Raw genomic sequence first — 19,292 nt, 5'->3', positions numbered from 1 at the left:
GGAGTGGGATTACGGGATCATATGGTAACTATAGTCCTGGTTCTTAAAGGAAACTCCATACCATTTTCATGGTACCTGCACCAATTTATGTTCACACCAACTGTGTAGGAGAGTTCCCTTTTCTCCACACCGTCTCCAGCATTTGCTATTCGTAGATTTTTTTAAGGATGGCCATTCTGACAGCTGTGAAATGATATTTCATTGTAGTTTTGATTTCCATTTCTCTAATAATTAATGATGCTGAGCATCCTCCCCTGTGTCTATTGGGTATCTGCATGTTTTCTTTGGAGAAATGTCTATTTAGGTCTTCTTTCATTTTTAATTTTTTTTAATACCAAGCTGCATGAGCTGTTTGCATATTTTGGAAATTAATTCCTTATTGGTAGCATCATTTGCAAATATTTTCTCCTAGTCTGTAAGTTGTCTTTTTCTTTTGTTTATGGTTTCCTTTGCTGTGCAGAAGCTTTTAAGTTTGTTAAGTTTAGGTCCCATATTTGTTTTTTTTTTTTTTTTACTATTATTATATTTATTATGGTGGTCTGTATGAAATGTGATCAGTAATCTGCAGTCAGCGATCTTTTTTTTTTTTTTTTTTTTTTTTTTTTTTGTCTTTTTGCGATTTCTTGGGCCGCTCCCGCGGCATATGGAGGTTCCCAAGCTAGGGGTCTAATCGGAGCTGTAGCCATCGGCCTATGCCAGAGCCACAGCAACGCAGGATCCAAGCCTCGTCTGCAACCTACACCACAGCTCACGGCAACGCCGGATCGTTAACCCACTGAGCAAGGGCAGGGATCGAACCCACAACCTCATGGTTCCTAGTCAGATTCGTTAACAACTGCGCCACGACGGGAACTCCCCATATTTGTTTTTTATGAGTATCCACGTTTTTATCTAGGTATGGTTAACAGTAAATATAATTTTGAATTTTGTTTTCATTCAATGCCATATGAGAAACTTATTTTCCCAATTACAAAATTATACAGCATAATGAAGAACAGCTTTGAACAACTAAGGGTGTCCTTTCAAAGTATCCACTCACTCTCTAGGTGGCTGTCAGTGGAATTTCCACACCCAGGGGGGGAAAAAAAAAGGAGGTGGAAACTACCTCTACATATGTAGGTCTGGTGGCTGCTGCTAAGCAGAGCTGCTAATTGACTCAATAACCTTCGAACTCCCACATTTTAGAGATTCTATAATTATGCTCTTATACACTAAACATGGAGCACCTCTTTGGAGATACGAGAGTTCCCTAGAGGCTAGAATAATCTGGCAATCTTTTCTCCTGGCTCAGAGAACAGCAAAAGGAAAGCTTAAAGGGAAACTTAAAAGGTGAATTGCTCCCTTAACTCCAATCCAGAAAAGACTGGATGAACTCTCTAGAGGAGACAGGACTAGGTGCATTGCTAGGGAACTCATTAGGAGTTGCCCCAGCCATATGAAGGTAAAAATAGAATAGAGTTGTGGGGTCTGCTGGAACCCAGTAGCCAGAGAAACACTGTACCTTGGAAACTGAAGACAGATCTGTTTCAGAAACCAACTTCTCAAGGACAAAGACCTCTCAGAGGGGACAGTGAGGTGTTTGAAGACTGATACCATGTGTCATAATCATCTTCCACAAGTGTGCTTAGTAGAGTCCCTATAAATGATTGCTGAGTGAAAGAAACTGGCTGAGGAAAGCAGCTATGATGGGCACCACCGAAAAAGCTTTCCTGATGAACAAGCTGCTGCTGCCCAGCACCACCTACTGAAATCCTTGGGAATTTTGACAGAGGTCTTAGAACCCCTGCCTGGAAGCCAGGAACACCCAGACAGAAGTCTCAGAGCCCCTGCAAGGGACCTCTTAGACACTAGGAATTGTGGACAGGAGGAACACTACCAGCTTGGGACTGAAGCAGAGAAGCTACTGCTGCTTCCTGGTGAGCTTCCTAGTCATATTTTCTATTGGGAAAACAAAAGGTTAGAGGTTATTGATTTCTTTTTAACCAACAGATAATGGTGAGGAGAAGGGAGGCAGCATAGCCAACTAAGAAACATGGGCTTTGGGTTGATAAAGGTGGTTGGAACTCGACACAGTGTGGCTGACCCAGACCCATAGAGTACAATAAAATCTGTTTCAGGAGGAAAGAGATTCATGGAAAATAAATTCATTGCAAAACATTCTAAATTCACTTCATAATTGGGAGATATATATATATATATATATATATATATATATATATGCATGTCAGTTCTTTAACTGGTGGATTTGACTCTGTTGTTTAAAGAGGTATACTTTGAAGATCTCTCAGTGCACTTCTCTATGCAGGAAAGAAAATTTCTGAGGGCTGGGCTGGGTACTGAGACATTTGAAAAAAAGAGAGACAAAAAAAAAAATATATATATATATATATATATGCATGGAACGTAGTTAAAGAGCTCCTCTCTCCTAGGAGGAAAAGTAACTGTCAGCCTGAAGAGAGAGGATTGATGCTCCAGAATCTTAAGTTTCTCCTTAAGAAGGCAGAGCTTCTCAAGTGTCTCAGGGGAGTGTTGTGGAATGAAGGACCCTAGCATAATTGCAGAGTAAGTGAGAGTGGGCTGGGTCAGGAGGGGAGATAGAGTGTCTGTTTTTTCTTTGCTCATGATAGAGGAGGTAAAGGCAAGAGAGGGAAGAGGGGATGAAAAAGGCACAGAGCCACCAAAACCCTAAGAAAAAGTTGAAGCGGTGCAAGACTTTTAGAGAGCTAGCCACTTCTTTTTAAGGCTGAAATCAGAACATAGGAATTGTCTGTTGAGTTTTGGGAAAATGGCACTTGTTTCACTCTAATGAGAGATTTTCTGGTGCCACTTCTAAACCTACAGAGGAGAAAAAAAGATGAGAGGTGTCAAAAAACAATGATGCTAAGAGGATGCAAGGAAAGGAGGAAGCTACCAGACAATGGATACACCATAAAGGTCCTAGTTTTACCCCTTGAGTCTCACTTCTGGAGCATTGGGAGAATTTCAGAAGTTTGAGATCCTAGGTAGAACTGAGAGCACTGGATTGACAAATGCCAATCCTGGTGGGTTTGTTTCTGAGCATGAAAAGGTAGAGATAGAAGGACAGAGGCTGTAGTTGTTGGATAAGTAATCCTCTCCAGCATGTAGAGAACTAGTAACTGGGCAAAGAATTAGGTCTTGGAGTTGCCACTTTATGAACAGTATGCTTAAATCCAGAGAGCCAGGTGAAGCCCACATTAGTGAGGATGGACCTCAGGAAAATGTTGGCTCTCCTGCTAATGATAATTGCAGGGATGTAAGATGGACTATAGAGGGAGGTAGAATGAAACTGCGGTAGGACAAAACTTGGGTGACCAATCCTAGTTAATAAGGACAAGATAGGTAGTAGTCACGATGGTGAGGAACTGGTGCTGGAAAATGTTAATTCCCTTGTTGACAGTAACTGGAAGTGCTTTAGAGTGACTACAGAGAAGCCTATAGTGAAATATTTGGTAAGACAAGATTTAGGTAATTTTTATTCATAGGGACAATCCTGATTATGTTCACAATGAATAAGGAGCAGAATCGTAGAAAATGATAGTTCCTTTTTGATGGCAATAGGAAGAGCTTTAGGGTGATTGTAGAGTAACTTAGAAAATGGGTTAGGATAAAACTTGGATGTCTTAAATTGTATTCAAAAGGACAAGGTTGGTTAAGAACTAATTTCTTAAATCTGCAGGGGCAGCCCTATTCTTGTATGTGGTCCCATGAGGTCTGCTTCTTATAGCTAAGAAAAATTTATTTAGTAGAGTAAAACAGACCAAGAGTTTGGCACACAGATAGAAGAAACTTCAAACAAACAAGAGTTGAAGTTAATATTGAGAGTAAGAAAAAAAAAAAAAAAAAAAGAAAGAAATGGAGGTCCTATTGTGGTAACGAACCCAACTAGTAACCTAACCCAACTTGTAACCGTGAGGATGTAGGTCGATCCCTGGCCTTGTTCAGTGGGTTATGGACCCAGCATTGCTGTGAGCTGTAGTGTAGTTTGCACATGTGACTCAGATCTGGCATTGCTGTGGCTGTGGTGTAGGCCAGAAGCTATAGTTCTGAATCAACCCCTAGCCTGGGAATTTGCATATGCCTCATGTGCAACCCTGAAAAAAAAAAAAAAAAAAAAAAAGAAGAAGAAAGAAAGAAAGAAAGAAAAAAGAAATGCAGATATAGGGAGAGAAAAAAAATACATACAGGGAGAAAATTAGTGGTACTGAAAATCTACTGCTATCCAAATGACTTTAGACATAGATAAGGTTAAAGAGGCTCACTCAACACTGCAGGATGTAGGGGCAAAAAAGATGTCACATCCACACTTGAGTTTGGGGTTTGGACTGGGCCAACTAGAGTATCACCAAACCCTAATCTGGAGCAACCTGAAGCAGACATTTGTGTTACATGGAATTTTTTAGACTGAGAAAAGTTCATATTTTTAGCATTACTAACTAATATATGTTATTCTTTAGTATATTATTGATTGGTTATCTGCTTCCAAAAGGCTTTTGAGTTACCTTTTGTGGATACTGGCTTCCCATTTTCGCATAATAAGGAGGAAAGCTCCGGGAGAAAGAGATGGGGACAGATAAATTTTAATGAAAGAAAATGGACCAAAAAACGTGAAATTTTAACATCACAAGGGAGGTTCTTTCAGAAGCTACAGGCCAGTGGAGAAGAGTGGCATATGTACCAGATCACTGCTCAGAAAGGCGAATGGAAAAAAAGATTTCAAGAGGAAGAAAAACTTCAGAATTTTGCAATATTCTATTCACCTACACAAAAGATATGAAACACTGTAATTGTAGTGTGGACTTCAAAAAGAGTAATACAGAAATGGAAATAACATTAATTTATTCTCATGAAAGGTTCCAGCATCTAGAATACAGTGTATAATGTGGAAGCCCAATTTTCCCCTCCTCTGACCTATCCCAAAGGTAACTACTTTAGACAGTTTATATTTCTTTTTCATACATCTATATAATTATACTTTTTCAAATATAAATGATTAAGCTATATATATATATATATACACACACACACACACACATATATATAAGTTTTTCATATCAGCACATACAGCTTTTTGTTATTTTTGGCAGCTACATGTATACCACTTTATATATAAGCCCTATTTTGACCATTTTCTGGATAGATAATGAGTTTTTCCCTATCCTATATTATTAAGTACATATCTACCATGATAATCCTTATATAAGTCAAGGACCTGTGTATTCTCAATCATTACATAAACTCAAGGTGTACTATAATTAAATCCAACTTAATAGTTTTCCTTTATAAAGATAATTGTGAAACACTGCAATAGAATTAAGGCCAAGAAACACACTTTTCATTAAATATGCATAAGTAATTTTAAAAATAGACATCATTCCTCTAGTAAAGAGAACATTTATATGCATACAGAACATAATCTTGGAAGGGAGAAAAAAAGGAAGAGTAGTAAGAGAGAAAGGAAGAGACAGATAAAATCTTTACTCATTCTGAAGCTGGGTGAGTCAGTTATTTAATAATACATTTGGTCAACACATTTTTTTCTTTTTATTCTTTCTTTTTTTTTTCTTTTTAGGGCCACACCCTCAGCAGATGGAAGTTCCCAGGCTAGGGGTTGAATCAGAGCTGTAGCTGAAGCTCATGGCAATGCTGGATCCTTAACCCACTGAGCGAGGCCAGCGATCAAACTTATATCCTTACGGATACCAGTCAGGTTCATTACCACTGAACCACAATGGGAAATCCCAAGTCAACACATTTTCTAAAACAAAGCTTCTCAGCTTTTGAAAGTTCAAAATTATGGATAAATTTGCCAAGTTTGAGAATTCTTACTCAAAATATTGAAGCAGGAGCTCCCGTCATGGCACAGCGGATACAAATCTGACTAGGAACCATGAAGTTGTGGGTTTGATCCCTGGCCTCACTCAGCGGGTTAAGGATCTGGCATTGCCATGAGCTGTGGTGTAGGCTGCAGACACAGCTGGGATCTGGCATTGCTGTGGTTCTGGCGCAGGCTGGCAGCAACAGCTCTGATTAGATCCCCTAGCCTGGGAACCTCTGTATGCCTCAGGTGTGGCCCTAAAAAAGACAAAAATAAAAAAATAAATAAAATAAAATAAAATATTGAGGCAGAAAGTTTCCTTAGGTCCCTCATTTTCTGGATTTTTCAATGAAAAACATAGCTCTGTGGACTAGAGAAAATGGCTTTACAGATTTTAGGAACCAGGAGTTGAATTTCACAGAATACCACCCTTGTCCTTTAATCTCCTGAAATCTAGAATATTGTTATAAAATACTGGGGAAAGTACATTTTTGTCTACCTATGTGGACCAGATCATATTAAATCAAGGTAAAGTTCAGATAAGAAACAGCTTCTCCTCTCCTGAAGCCCTAGTCACCAAACTTGATATTCGTTCAAGATTATATATACCAAGAATATATAAAATTGAATTATCAAGAAGCATTTGAGGGATCTGCTTTTTTGCTTTGTTTTTTTTTTTGTTTTTTTTTGTTTTTTTTTTTTTTTTGCTTTTTAGGGCTGCACTCTCAGCACATGGAGGTTCCTAGACTAGGGGTCGAATTGGAGCTACAGCTGCTGGCCACAGCCACAACAATGCAGGATCCAAGCTGCGTCTGCAACCTACACCACAAAACTCATGGCAACACCAGATCCTTAACCCACTGAGCAAGGCCAGGGATCAAACCCACAACCTCATGGTTCCTAGTCAGATTTGTTTCTGCTGAGCCACTGTGGGAACTCCTGAGGATCTGGTTTAAATTATTAGTCTGGAAAATAACTTGCATTAATCTCCTTTGATTCCTCAGAGGATGAAAGACTCAAACACAGACAAGGTCACAGATACAATATGATCTTTCAGTCCCCTTTTTAATGCATTTTCTTATAACTCTAATATAGAAATTTATATAGCCCAAGCTCTGCTCTAAGAGCTTTGTACCCTGCCTGTCCCTTGTCTGTAAACTACGGGTACCTACTTCACAGAGCTGTCATGAGGTTACATGAGGCTGAGTAACTTGTCTGAGGCCATATATCCAAGGCTGTGCTTCCTCTCCTTTACAATTGGTTCAGCTTCTGCTTCCCTTCACTACTGGTTCATTCATTCTCCCAATTTACTGCAAAGAATGATTGACATTGTAAATCAACTATTTAAAAAAAAAAAAAAAGAATGATGGAGATGTGACCTAAAAGTTATACTCAATACCCTTTTTACTCATATCCAAGTTTTTTAGCGCTTGATTGTTTTCTCTTTTTTAGCCACACTCACAGCATATGAAAGTTCCTGGACTAGGGATGGAATCCGAGCTGCAGCAACACCAGATCCTTAACCCACTGCACCATAGCTGGAACTCCTAGCACTTGTTTTTAATGAGTGCTTGGTTGCAAGTGATAATACAGAAAGATATTTTGAAATATTCATTTAAATCTTGACTTAAAAATCTCATGATAAATAAAAACCTAAATGAAAACATAAATGAAAAAGAAACTAAGGAATTTTAAAATAATTTTGAGTAATTATGAAAGCTTCTTCGCTTTAATTATTTTAGATTTGATGTTTGAAATAAAAAAGGAGTTTTTCCAGGCTTAGGTTGATTTGGATCAATTGTAAACCAGTTAAGTGTTTTTCTAAATAAACTTTCCCGGTTAGGACAAGGATTAACCACATGCTAATAATTAGTGGCAGTGATCCAATATTAAAATTCAAGAAACAACCTAACCAAAAATAAAACAAATGTTCAAGTATGTCATGACATATAACCCCCACCCCAAAAGAGGGGAAAGAAGGAGCACACACGCACACGCACCTAGGGACACCCACACTTCTCCTTTCAAGAGCCACTGTTTACCTACTAGGGAAGGGCCTGAGCCAAGTCCTCTCTCCAATCCAGGCCCTGGTTGCGTGGCTTCTCGAATGCATTTACATCTAAACACATTAAGTAACACAGAGCTCATTTCATCTTCAAAGTTGCCCAGCATTCCTAGACATACCTTAGTTTCAAAGTTTCCACAAGGTCATCAGGCTAAAACAGGAGGCTGGATGTTTCCTGTAAGGCAACTACTTTTCTGTTGGGTTTTTTTTTTTTCCCCCATTTTTTGGGGGGCTTTCAGGGAACTCATGCTCCCTTGCCAAACATCAAAAAAATTTTTTTTTTTTTTTTTTTTTTTTTTAGGGCCGCACCTGAAGCCTATGGAGGCTCCCAGGCTAGGGGTCTAATCAGAGCTGGAGCCACCAGCCTACACCACAGCTACAGCAAAGCCAGATCCGTAATCCACTGAGCAAGGCCAGGGATCGAACCCACAACCTCATGGTTCCTAGTCGGATTCGTTTCCACTGCACCACAACAGGAACTCCAAAAATTTACTTTTATCATGACTTTTCCTTTCCCATATTCCCCCTGGCTCAGAAAAACCTCTTTGAATCTATTAACTTCATCTAAAATCCTATTCCTGGTTTCTTCAGCTAAAACTATGGTCTAATACATAGTTAGGCCTTCTTCTCAGAGCTGGGAAAAATATCTTCTTTCATTTGGTGAGAATTTTTTTCTTAATGTGAAGCATGTGTTAATTGTGGGTAATTTAGAAAATTCAAACAAAAGGGGGAAAATTTAGAATCCCCTCTAATCTCACTATTATGAGTTAACATGGCAATAACATCTTAGTCAATATCCTTACAATTTTTCCACATGCTTATCTTTGCTCATTTTTGGTACATAATATATAAAAAAACTATTTTATGACAATTTTCTGATTTTCTGTAATATCAATTTAAATGATCACATAAATGTGCTTAAATTCATTTAGCCAATATGCTGTTGTCATCAGGTTACCAGATCCTAGGAACTTGTACCTGAAAGAGAATGGACACCAACCAGACACCCTGAGTACAGAAGCCCCACAGCGTGATAGGAGTTGTCTTCCGATTAGGAGGGTGAGGGTGCATTTGTGGTTAAAGGTGGACAGGTAAGAGTTCCCGCTGTGGCGCAGCAGAAACAATCCGACTAGGATCCATGAGGTTGCGGGTTCAATCCCTGGTCTAACTGAGTGGGTTAAGCATCTGGTGTTGTCGTGAGCTGTGTTGTAGGTTGCAGTAGATCCAATTAGACCCCTAGCCTAGGAACTTCCATATGCCTCGGCTGTGGCCCTAAAAAGAAAAAAAAAAAAAAAAAAAAGTGGACAGGCAATCATGTTAGGTAGAGGATTTTCTGGCATTGTTTCTACTTGTGGAACAAACAGTTCTACCCTGCACTAAGAAGCCATAGTGTTTAAACATTAATCCTTTCTTGAGGTGACTGCCCATCTCAGTGTCATCTTACTTTAAAGTTATGTTTAGAATTAGATAAAGATACCAAAATAACTACAGACATATGTATATGCATGGGCTAATACACATACATATATTTCCTAGCTTTGCCCACTGAGCAAGCCTAGCCACAGTGACACACACCCAGTAGCAACAACATGCCCAGTACCCAGATCTTGATTTCTAATACCATTATCCAATAAAAGAAACCAGGCTCCTTGGAGAAATGGCTACTTCTAGGGTTGGGGCAGGGAATATACAAGATGAACCAGTAATATCTTAGAGTGACAGGGAAAAAAAGCTCTTTTTAAAAGGGGGAGGCATATCAAAGAGACACAATACAGGAGCCAATCTAAAAGAGCTCCCAATAGCTAAAACTGGAACACTTAGAGTAACTAAATAACATGACCCTGAAGTATAAAATAAATACCCATAAGATATCTAAAATATAAAGTAAATATACTAATATAAATGACTGAATGGGAGAAAAGAACCAAGTCTCCTACACAGAACTGCAAATAATTTATATAAATACTCTCTTTCTATTCTCCACCCCCTATCCTAGTTGCTTACTAAAAGTAAGGTATGGAAAGAAAGGGAAAGGCAACTTTGCCGTAGAGACTGTGACAAGCACTACCTTGGCCAGGGGATCAAGATTAATATCTCAGCATGTACTCTCCTTGATATGATGTTATGAGGGTGCTTCATTTATGTGATCTTTCTCAAAAACAAAACTAACTCCATTCTAAGTAGAAGAAAAACATCAGAAAAACCCAAATTAAGGAAATATCATTCAACCATAAAAAAGGAATGAAGGACCAACACAAGCTACAACAAACCTTGAAAACATCATGCTAAGTCAAAGAAGTCATAAAAGATTACTTATTGTATGATTCCATTTACATGAAATGTCCAGAATAGGCAAATCCAGAAAGACAGAAAGTAGATTACTGTCGGCCTAGGACAGGGGTCTTGGGGTGGGGGAGAGAGAACTGGGAATGGTTACTATTGGGTATGGAGTGTCCTTTAGGAGTAATGAAAACATTCTAAAACTGACTGTGGAAATGGTTGGACAACTTTATAGGTACACTTAAAACTAATGAATTTTAGGCTTTAAATAGGTGAACTTTATGGTACATGTTTTCTATTAATAAGGCCATTATTAAAAAGAAAAAACAAACTGAAGCATACTCAACAAAATACCTGACCAATACGTCCCAAGACCATCAAGGTAATCAAAAACAAAAAGTCTTAGACACTGTTACAGACAAGAGGAAGCTGAAGAGACATGACAACTAAATATAAGGTAGTATTCTGGAATAGAAAAAGAACATTAGGGACAACCTAGTGAAAGATGAATGTGTTTAGCTAATAGATTAATGGACCAGTGTTAATTCCTTCTATGTGATAAATAAAACACATAGAAATGCCCTGCCTTTCTTATAACCCCACTTATGGGAGCTGAGCCTTGTTCCTACTGGCTGCTGCTTCAGTCTGGGAACACCTCCCCATACTGAGCTTGGGATTCATGGACATGTGGGAACTGGGGATAGGTGTTCTCACCCCAGCCCTCATGCTGGAACTACCTCATCTAGGCCTACCACTGCCATTCCAGGAGTCCTCATGAAAAAAGCCATATGAGTTTTAAAAAGAAACAGCATTTCCTTAACTCTAAGAGATAAATGAAAATATAAAGCAGAATCAAAGTATCTGAAAGCCATATGATGATTCTCTTCTGTTTAAGTATCAAGAGATGATTCAAGCATGGAGTGGGCATTCAAATGTTGGTTGAATAATTAAATAAATTAGTTTCCGAAAACATTGTCTTATTTTTCAAATACCTGAAATGTTAAATTCTGCATTCCACCTCCAAGGACTGAAAAAACAGTCTCTATGATCTGATACAAATTAGTTTAAAAGAAGAAAAGATTTTGTAGGTGGTGGTTCTCTCTCTTCTAAAAGGACTCTGATCCTGCTTCCAAGAAGGAAGTAGGATGGGTTTCTCTGTTTTAAACTAAACTTGACAGGGAGGCCCCAAATGATATTTCTGTGACCCAAGACACAGCCTGGACTAAGGCGAAGAATCACTTGCTCTCAAACAGGGTTGTGGGGGGGTGGGAGGTGCTTCGAGCAGGGGTGTCTCTCCCTAAATATTAGGCTCTACAGGGCCAAGAGTCTTGTGTAGACAGGTGTGTTCCCTAGAGTGCATTCCTTTGCACAGCTCCAGCTTTAACCAGCTGTACAATCTTCCCATGGCTGGAGCTTTGGATGTCCTTTGGGATAAAATACAACTCTTTTCCCTGGTCTTTACCAATCCTCATCTTCTAGAAATCTGAATGAACTAGAAAAAGCCTCAAATAATCTTCAGGCCAATAGCATTTCTTCCCCCATTAAACTTTTTTTATAGGCTGAGGTTATCTTTCCTTCCCTTTGACCAAGACAATAATGAGCAGTTCTATAGCTAAAGTCAGGCAGTAAGAAGACAGGAAGCAGAGGGTATAAATATTTAGGCTTCCATAGCTGAGGGATAGATAGGTATCAAAAAAAATTTTTTTAAACAAATTATAATTGGACCAAGTAACACTACATGAGCTCCAAAAGCCAGCACCTATCAATTTATGCATCCTATTTTTGTTTTTCCTAGAAGCCAAATGCGCGAGAAGAGTGATAAAATGATCCAACTGTTTAAAACAAAGAAAAACTGACTTCACAGCATCTTTTTTTCAGCTGTCTAGTGGTAAGCATTTTAAATTGAGACAGGCTTGGAGTTCTCTTGTAGCACAGCGGGTTAAGGATCCAGCATTGTCACTGCAGTGGCTTGGGTCACTGATGTGGTATGGGTTCAATTCCCAGCCCAGGAACGTCAGTATGCTGAAGGCATACCTCCAAAAGTTAATCAAAAAGTAAATTTAAGTATGATAATGTGAGAAAAAGAATGTATATATGTATGTATGACTGGGTCACCTTGCTGTACAGTAGAAAACTAACAGAACAATGTAAACCAGCCATAATGGAAAAAATAAAAATAATTTTTTAAAAAAGTAAAAAAAAATTTTTTTTTTATTTTAAATTTAATTGGCCTGGGTCACTGCTGTGGTCTAAGTTTGATCCCTGGCCCAGGAACTTCCATATGCTGGGGGCACACCTCCAAAAATTAATTAAAAAATAAATTTAACTTAAAATATATTTTTTAAATAAATGAAATTATTTAATTTTTAAAAATAAGAAAGAAAAAAAAAACCAGTAAATTGAGAAAGGCTGACTTCTGGTGCAAAAAGGATGAAAAGGAAAACAATTAAAATAGGATCTCTTTTCCAGGCTAAACCAGAAACTAAGCTGGTAAAGAATTCTGTGCCTCAATCTGGGTGTGGGAGGAAGAAGGAGCTGGAGATATACAGAGTGCTTAATCCTTGTTAAGTCCAATGAGGACTCTTAGGTAAATCTTAACATTATCTCTGAACTAGTAGGTCAGCATGGGTGGATTTTACTAGCCCAGAGGTTTGAATGCCTAAACTGCAAAAAAGTACTAAGATTATTTTTTTCTCTTTGTTGCTCAAATTTTCAAAATTTGCAGTGCCATTTTGATCATTCAACCTCAGCGGTAAATTGTTTAATCTGTGGGCCCCCACCACTAACCACACTCAACTAACCACACTCAACTTAGTTGAGTCCTAAGGCCAAGCTCCTTTCCAACACATGTCACGTCTGGGATATCTCAGCCCAGCACCCTATACACTGGGGCCACCACATTTCAGCCTCCCAGGGAAACAAACACTGCCACTGTCATGACTCTCCAATGTTGAAAAGACTTCAGAGTCTTGGGGGAAAGTAGACCCAGAGATTACACTGCAGACAATTTCTCAGTAACTCCGTCTAGAGAAGCAGACCAGGGAGTTACTGAGAAATCAACTCTGCAGATACTGACTGCATGAACCTACCTAATGAGCAAGAGTGTCACAGACCAAGGAGGAAAGAGCAACAAAGCCCACATACCCACATGACCTCTTCTGTCTTCTACAGTATGACACAGGGGGCCACTCATCCCTTCTGGAAAACTATTAAGAGCTGCCAAGAATTCAATCTGCTTGCTCTTCCTCCCTCCCTCCCTATCCATGCCTCCCACCACCATCCCAATATCTCTGCTCCTTTCTGGGCATCTCTTCTGTTCTCACTTAACTACCTTCCCCTGCTTACTTACAACCCACCTTGCAGAGCCAACACAGCCTCCTCGGACTCTAATTCACCTTAAGCTTCCATATTCCTTCATAACTCAGTCTTTCAGAAACCCCTAGTTTAAATTTCGAAAGCAGGAAATAATGATCACCTCTACCTGATAGAAGGCACTGGCTAATCTATGTACAGACTGCCTTCGTCTGTTTCTATCAGTTGTAGTTAGGGGTGTGGAGGGCCATTCAGGACAGAACCAGTCCACCAAAGGGCAGAGGCTGTAGGCAGAGCAGAGAAGGTGTACATCTGACTACTATTTGCTGGAAAACCATTATGTGTCAGCACTGAACTAGGTGCTACATTTAATCTTATTTAGGCCTTGCAACAATGCTAGTAGGTAGGTAATATTTTTCACAAGTGAGGAGAAAGTTTCAGAAGAATTAAGTAATTTATCCACAATTACACAGCTGACAGCTGATGAAACTGTAGAAACAACTTCAAGGAATCGCTCACTCTCTGTCCCATGTGACTTCTATTCTGCTGACCCGCCTATCACCCACCTCTGACCTTCTTTACCCAAACCCCATTAAGTTTGGGTGCTGAGAATCAAGTTTCCCTTTTAAGCACTGATGTGGGTAATTTATGAAAACTCAGTTTGCTGGCCAAAAGGCAAGCAGTTACAAACACATAAGCAAAGAACAGAACATCAATTAAGCATTTGCTGAGCATGTGCTACAGACCAAGCATTGTTACAGGTGTTGATGGGGCACAAAAGTCAACACTCATTCTCTGCCCTTGTGAAGTTTACAATTGAGTGTGGGAAACAGGCAAGCAAACTGCAAAGCAAGGCAGATGCAATAAAAGCCCTAAGACAGATGCACATAATGTGACATGAAAATGTAGGGGAGAGAGCAAATGTTCCAACCTGAAAGAACTAAGGGAGGTTTCTAGGAGAGGTAACTTGAGCTGGGCCTTAAAGCATGAGCCAGCTTCATATCACATTATCCCAGGAAGAGCATAGCCTGGACCACAACGGGGGCAGAGAGATGCCAAAAGTTTGAAGAGATCCTGTGGCTGGAAGATAGTCTTAGAAGATAAAGATGGAAAAATAATTACGTGCCAAGTAAAGCAATCTGGGCATTATTTCAAAGACACAGTAAGTTATTGATGTTTTGAGCAAATAAATAAGACGACCACAACATTTTATGAGTCCACGATCTGTGTTTTGAAATGGAGATACTAGCTTGGAGAGGGAAAAAACCAAGGACAGAGAAAACCCTTAAGTTGTTACTGCAATGAGACAAATCAGGGACACTAAGGGCCTCAACTATAGCTGAAACTTGGAATGGCAAGGAGCAAACTGAAAAGACATCTTGAAAGGAGGAGCAGTCATTTGAAAACAAACTAGACATATGTGTGAAGGGGTTGTGCATGATGAGGAAGTCGGAGGAATCAAACGTGACACAATCTCCTTCAGGCTTGGAGTCTTGTTCTCTGGAGTCTAGCACATTGCCAGGAGCAGGCACAAAACAGGTGCTCGACCAGTAATTACTGCCATGAAAAAACTCATGTTTACTTTTTGAAGAATAATAAATGTCAAGTTACATACACTTTCCTCTCACTGAATAAATGCAAAATGCTTAAAGTAATTACTATTACAATAGACAATAAATCTTTCTCGATCTTCTACCATTAAGCCACAGTATAAATGCAGCCTATGGCCGCCTCAAGTTTGCCAGGCCACTCAGCAGCATACTAGTACTCAAAAATAAACCTAAGATAAACACCATTACTCTTTACTTTTGTGCGTAATGAACTAAATAGTGTCCCTCTGCTGCAACAGAAGCTGAAAAACATTGAAATCCTCACTCAGGATTGTCTAACTTGCTTTTTCAAAATTCTGCTTTTTATCTTGTGAAAGGGTCGTCCAGATAAAGAATTAAAGAACAGAACAATGTCTAAAAGAAACCTGAACTGCCAACTGGTGTATCTAACCACAAGCACTGTGGAAACTGTTCAGACCTCCTCAAGTCAGGACCATCATCGCACTTCTTTGAATTCTGTTGTTTACTGCTTCCCAGACAGGGAAGCCCTAACTATCCAATCTCATTGAACGAAACCCTAATAAGTGAATGCTATTCTTCAAGCATTCATATTTTAATTTACAATTCAAACAATTTTCCAAAAGACAGTTTTGCCTGTATGCTTAGTTTTTTTAAAAAGCAAATAACAAAATGAAACAAACATACCACTGCACTTAGGGTTACAACATCAAAGGCTGAAACTACAGATATTTTGCAGGCTAGGATACAGCCTGAACTTAGCTTATTCACTTAGGTTCCAATCTTTGGAACTATAGCATTAGACATTTATTGCTTTGAAGAAAGCAGTTTTGTCCTCTTTCAGATCTTTTTATGAATGCATTCCATATTTATATTTTATGAACCAGGCTCTGAGAGTTCAAAGATGAGTAAATGTTGACCCTGCCTTCAAAAGTTTACATTCTAGCTGAAGAAAATAAATATGAATAAGTAAAAGAGGAGTTCCTATCATGGCGCAGCAGAAATGAATCCAGCTAGTAATCAAGAGGTTGTGGGTTTGATCCCTGGCCTCGCTCATCAGGTTAAGGATCTGGCATTGCCATGAGCTGTGTGTAGGATGCAGATGCAGCTCGGATCCTGCGTTGCTGTGGCTCTGGTAGAGACTAGCAGCTGTAGCTCCAATTGGACCCATAGCCTGGGAAACTCCATGTGCTGCGAGTGCAGCCATTTAAAAAAGAGAGAAATAAGTTAATTATAAACAAACAGTCAAGAAATTCCTCAACAGGTAGTGGGAGCTTGGAAAAGACGTGAAGCTTTCAATAAATGCGACCTTCTGCTGTAAGTGTCGACTAAATATTTGCAGACATTAAGGGCCTTGAAGCTGGCACCCTCGGCGGGGGAACAATAGGGGCAAAGATGAGAAATGAAATAGCAAGGGCATAAAGGACCCATCGTGGATTCGCGTGGCTACAGAAAGCAAAGTCAGGCCTGACTGGTGGCAAGAGTTAAGCTGAGTTAGACCTTGAAAGCCTTCCTACATGCTTTTCTCAAACACAGAGCACATAGCTTGACCCACGTAAGTAGCATGGAAAAATATTATGTGACTGACTATAGATTATCACAGGCCATATTCACAGCAAGGGAAATGGGTCAATGCCACTTTATACAGAGTAGCTGGGCTACCATCTCTCCTGCCATTTTGGCTTATCCAGTACACACTCTCAAATAGACACAACTCAAATCACATCTGTTACTGTCCCAAATTACTTCCCCAACCAAAAAACTGGGAGAGAGGACAAATATTTTACTGAAGAGAAAGGAAAGTGGACATACAATTTTTTACTTTTCAAGTGCAAGTTTGGAGATTAAAAGAAGGCAGTGAGAACTGTTTTTTTTTTTTTGTCAGGGTTATTATCGTGTGGCCTAATTTTCATAAAGATGAATACATAACCTTTCCTTCCTTTTTGAAAGGAAATTACCCCAGTCTATCCTCAAAATTTGGAGATCTAGCATAGTGTAAATTTATCTGAATCGTCCCAGCTAACTGAGAACAGTGGTATTAACGCACATCATTTGCTTCATCTGATCTGCCATCTATTTTAAGTAACAGATTATGCTGATACTAGCATTTTACAGGTAATATTTTCATACATAAGGTTTTCATTTTTCATACTTGACCCACACGGGCAATACTATTCCCACATTTTATCTATGTTAACTAATGCTCAGGAGACTAGTGCCTTGCCCAAGGTAACACAGCTACATGGAGTCAGAGTGAGAAACAAAACAAGTTTATTGGATTTTAGGCTGATGCTGAATCAGCAGAATTAGGAACAAATATTATTTCTGAAACACATTCCCAAAATTACACCTAACAACTTAATTAGGAACCTTAGTCAATATCACTAAAACTCTTAAAATTTCATGATAGATTCTTATTCCCATGTCTCAGAGAGAATTTTTTTTATTTTCTACAATGGTTCTCTTCCCAGATTTAAGGTAAAGAAATCACACAAGGGTGAAACTATACACAAGATAGCCATGTTCCCTTAGTAAGCTGTAAATTCAATCTATTCCTAAACTAATGTGAGCTGTGCTGATTCCCTCTCTCTGCCTTACAGAACAACATCTCTAAACTCAAAAAAGACATTCAAGGGATGGCCATGCCATCACTGTTAACAAAGATTATTGATGTGTGTATGTGACATGTGGTTATTTTCCCTTGTTTTACAAAGAGTAATTAATATAGTAACAAATGTGTAGAGAGTACATGTAGCATAGTCTAAATCCAGTAAATTAAAATATTCACTACATAGTATAGGTCTAAAAAGCATACAATAGTTTTAAGCCTCTGTCGTAACAAAAATTACCTGGCAAGGCAAGCTCCAAAGTGAATGAAAGTATACATCACACCTGGATGTAGGCACATTCTACACACATATGCTTTATGTAATATATGGCATATCTATTTCTACACTTCTAGGAAGATTTTAATATATATCTTTGCAAAGTACTCCAATTCTTAAATGTCAAAACCAAGAAAGATGACTCTTTCAATATTAAGGACAAAAGTGTATTTTAGACATTTCATTCGAAGATAACTAAACTGAGAAAAATTAACAATTAAAATATTGAGACACCATGGTTCTCACACTGTACACTCGGGCACTCCACAAAATAAGGACTATAAATAAGAGTTCAATTAATTACATCCTAACCATCCACAATGCAATAGAAGTTGCTTTCCAAAAGAACCAGAACATGGAATTTTCTTGCACTTTGCTAAATACTTAGTCCACTGAAACTTATTTTTTTTCTTATTTGGAGCATGTACCAATATCCTAATGCAATTAAGTAAAGGCATCTTGAAAAAAGGCTCTCGTGTTTGTCACTATTTAATGTAGCCACACTAAGTGGGAATTTTGAAGTACAGTTTTCTCTACACTGTTAAAGTATATGTGTTGGCAGGTTATGTATTTCTTAAACAACAGTAATATACAACTGCATATGGGAATAGCATCCTGAAATATTTTTTTAAAAAGCATTTAATTAGAATTCAACACAGAATTTGGACAACAGCGAGGTTTAATAGTGGGCTTCCTAGCTGCTTTTCCTAGTACTGGATGTATATAACTCATTAAAATAATTCACTAACACTCCAAAAAAAAAGCAAAAACAAAAAAACAAAAAACTTTGGCTGTGGTGTGAACTATAGCTATTGATAGAAGTAGAAAAAAAAATTTCAAGATAAAAAGATAGATTTGTGAGTGTAAGATTAAAAACTCGGTAATATTTCTGTAAAAACTTTACAAAATACATTTGAACCAAATATAGTTTTCACAGACAGCAGAAGGCCAGACTAGGGTCAATGATCTGAAAAGTCACAGCTATCAGAGCAATGTAGCCACCTAATGGTAATTACTGAATTCAGTTTGTGAAAATGGTTATTTCCTCTCATCTTCAAATTGGTAACTCACTAACACAAATATTGACTTTGACAGGTTTGATCAACTCTGATAACATTGTTCCAAACAATGAAAAGTATCCAACTTGTATATTAAATCAATACAGGTAATTTATGTTTTTAAAAAACAAAGAACAATTATGATCAAACATAAATGAATATGCAAGAAATCAAGTTAAGTATCTGTGTGTACATACATATGACTTTAATTTTAGAAACACAAACACCTTTAGCTGATCATTTAAATAAAGTTACCCAAAACTTTATGTCCACTGTGTCCACTGTTAA

The 19,292-nt window shown here is 38.4% G+C and overlaps 1 protein-coding gene across 1 annotated transcript in view; it reads right to left on the bottom strand.

Moving 5' to 3' along the window:
- LOC110256324 (uncharacterized) overlaps positions 1-7,146 on the bottom strand; it is a 146,533-nt gene extending 139,387 nt beyond the window's left edge. Inside the window, exon 1 of the mRNA XM_084990089.1 lies at positions 7,009-7,146. The gene's annotated coding sequence lies outside the window, so the exon portion shown is untranslated. The remainder of the gene's footprint in view (positions 1-7,008) is intronic.
- Positions 7,147-19,292: the final 12,146 nt, after the last annotated feature.

The sequence above is a fragment of the Sus scrofa genome, chromosome 13 (assembly GCF_054392235.1).
Source record: "Sus scrofa isolate SSC_HxYL_T2T_F1_AM1 chromosome 13, Sscrofa_HxYL_maternal_Yorkshire_Landrace_v2.0, whole genome shotgun sequence".
NCBI lineage: Eukaryota > Metazoa > Chordata > Mammalia > Artiodactyla > Suidae > Sus > Sus scrofa.
The sequence above is the reverse complement of the archived record's forward strand: the minus strand, read 5'-3'. Positions and strand labels throughout refer to the sequence as shown.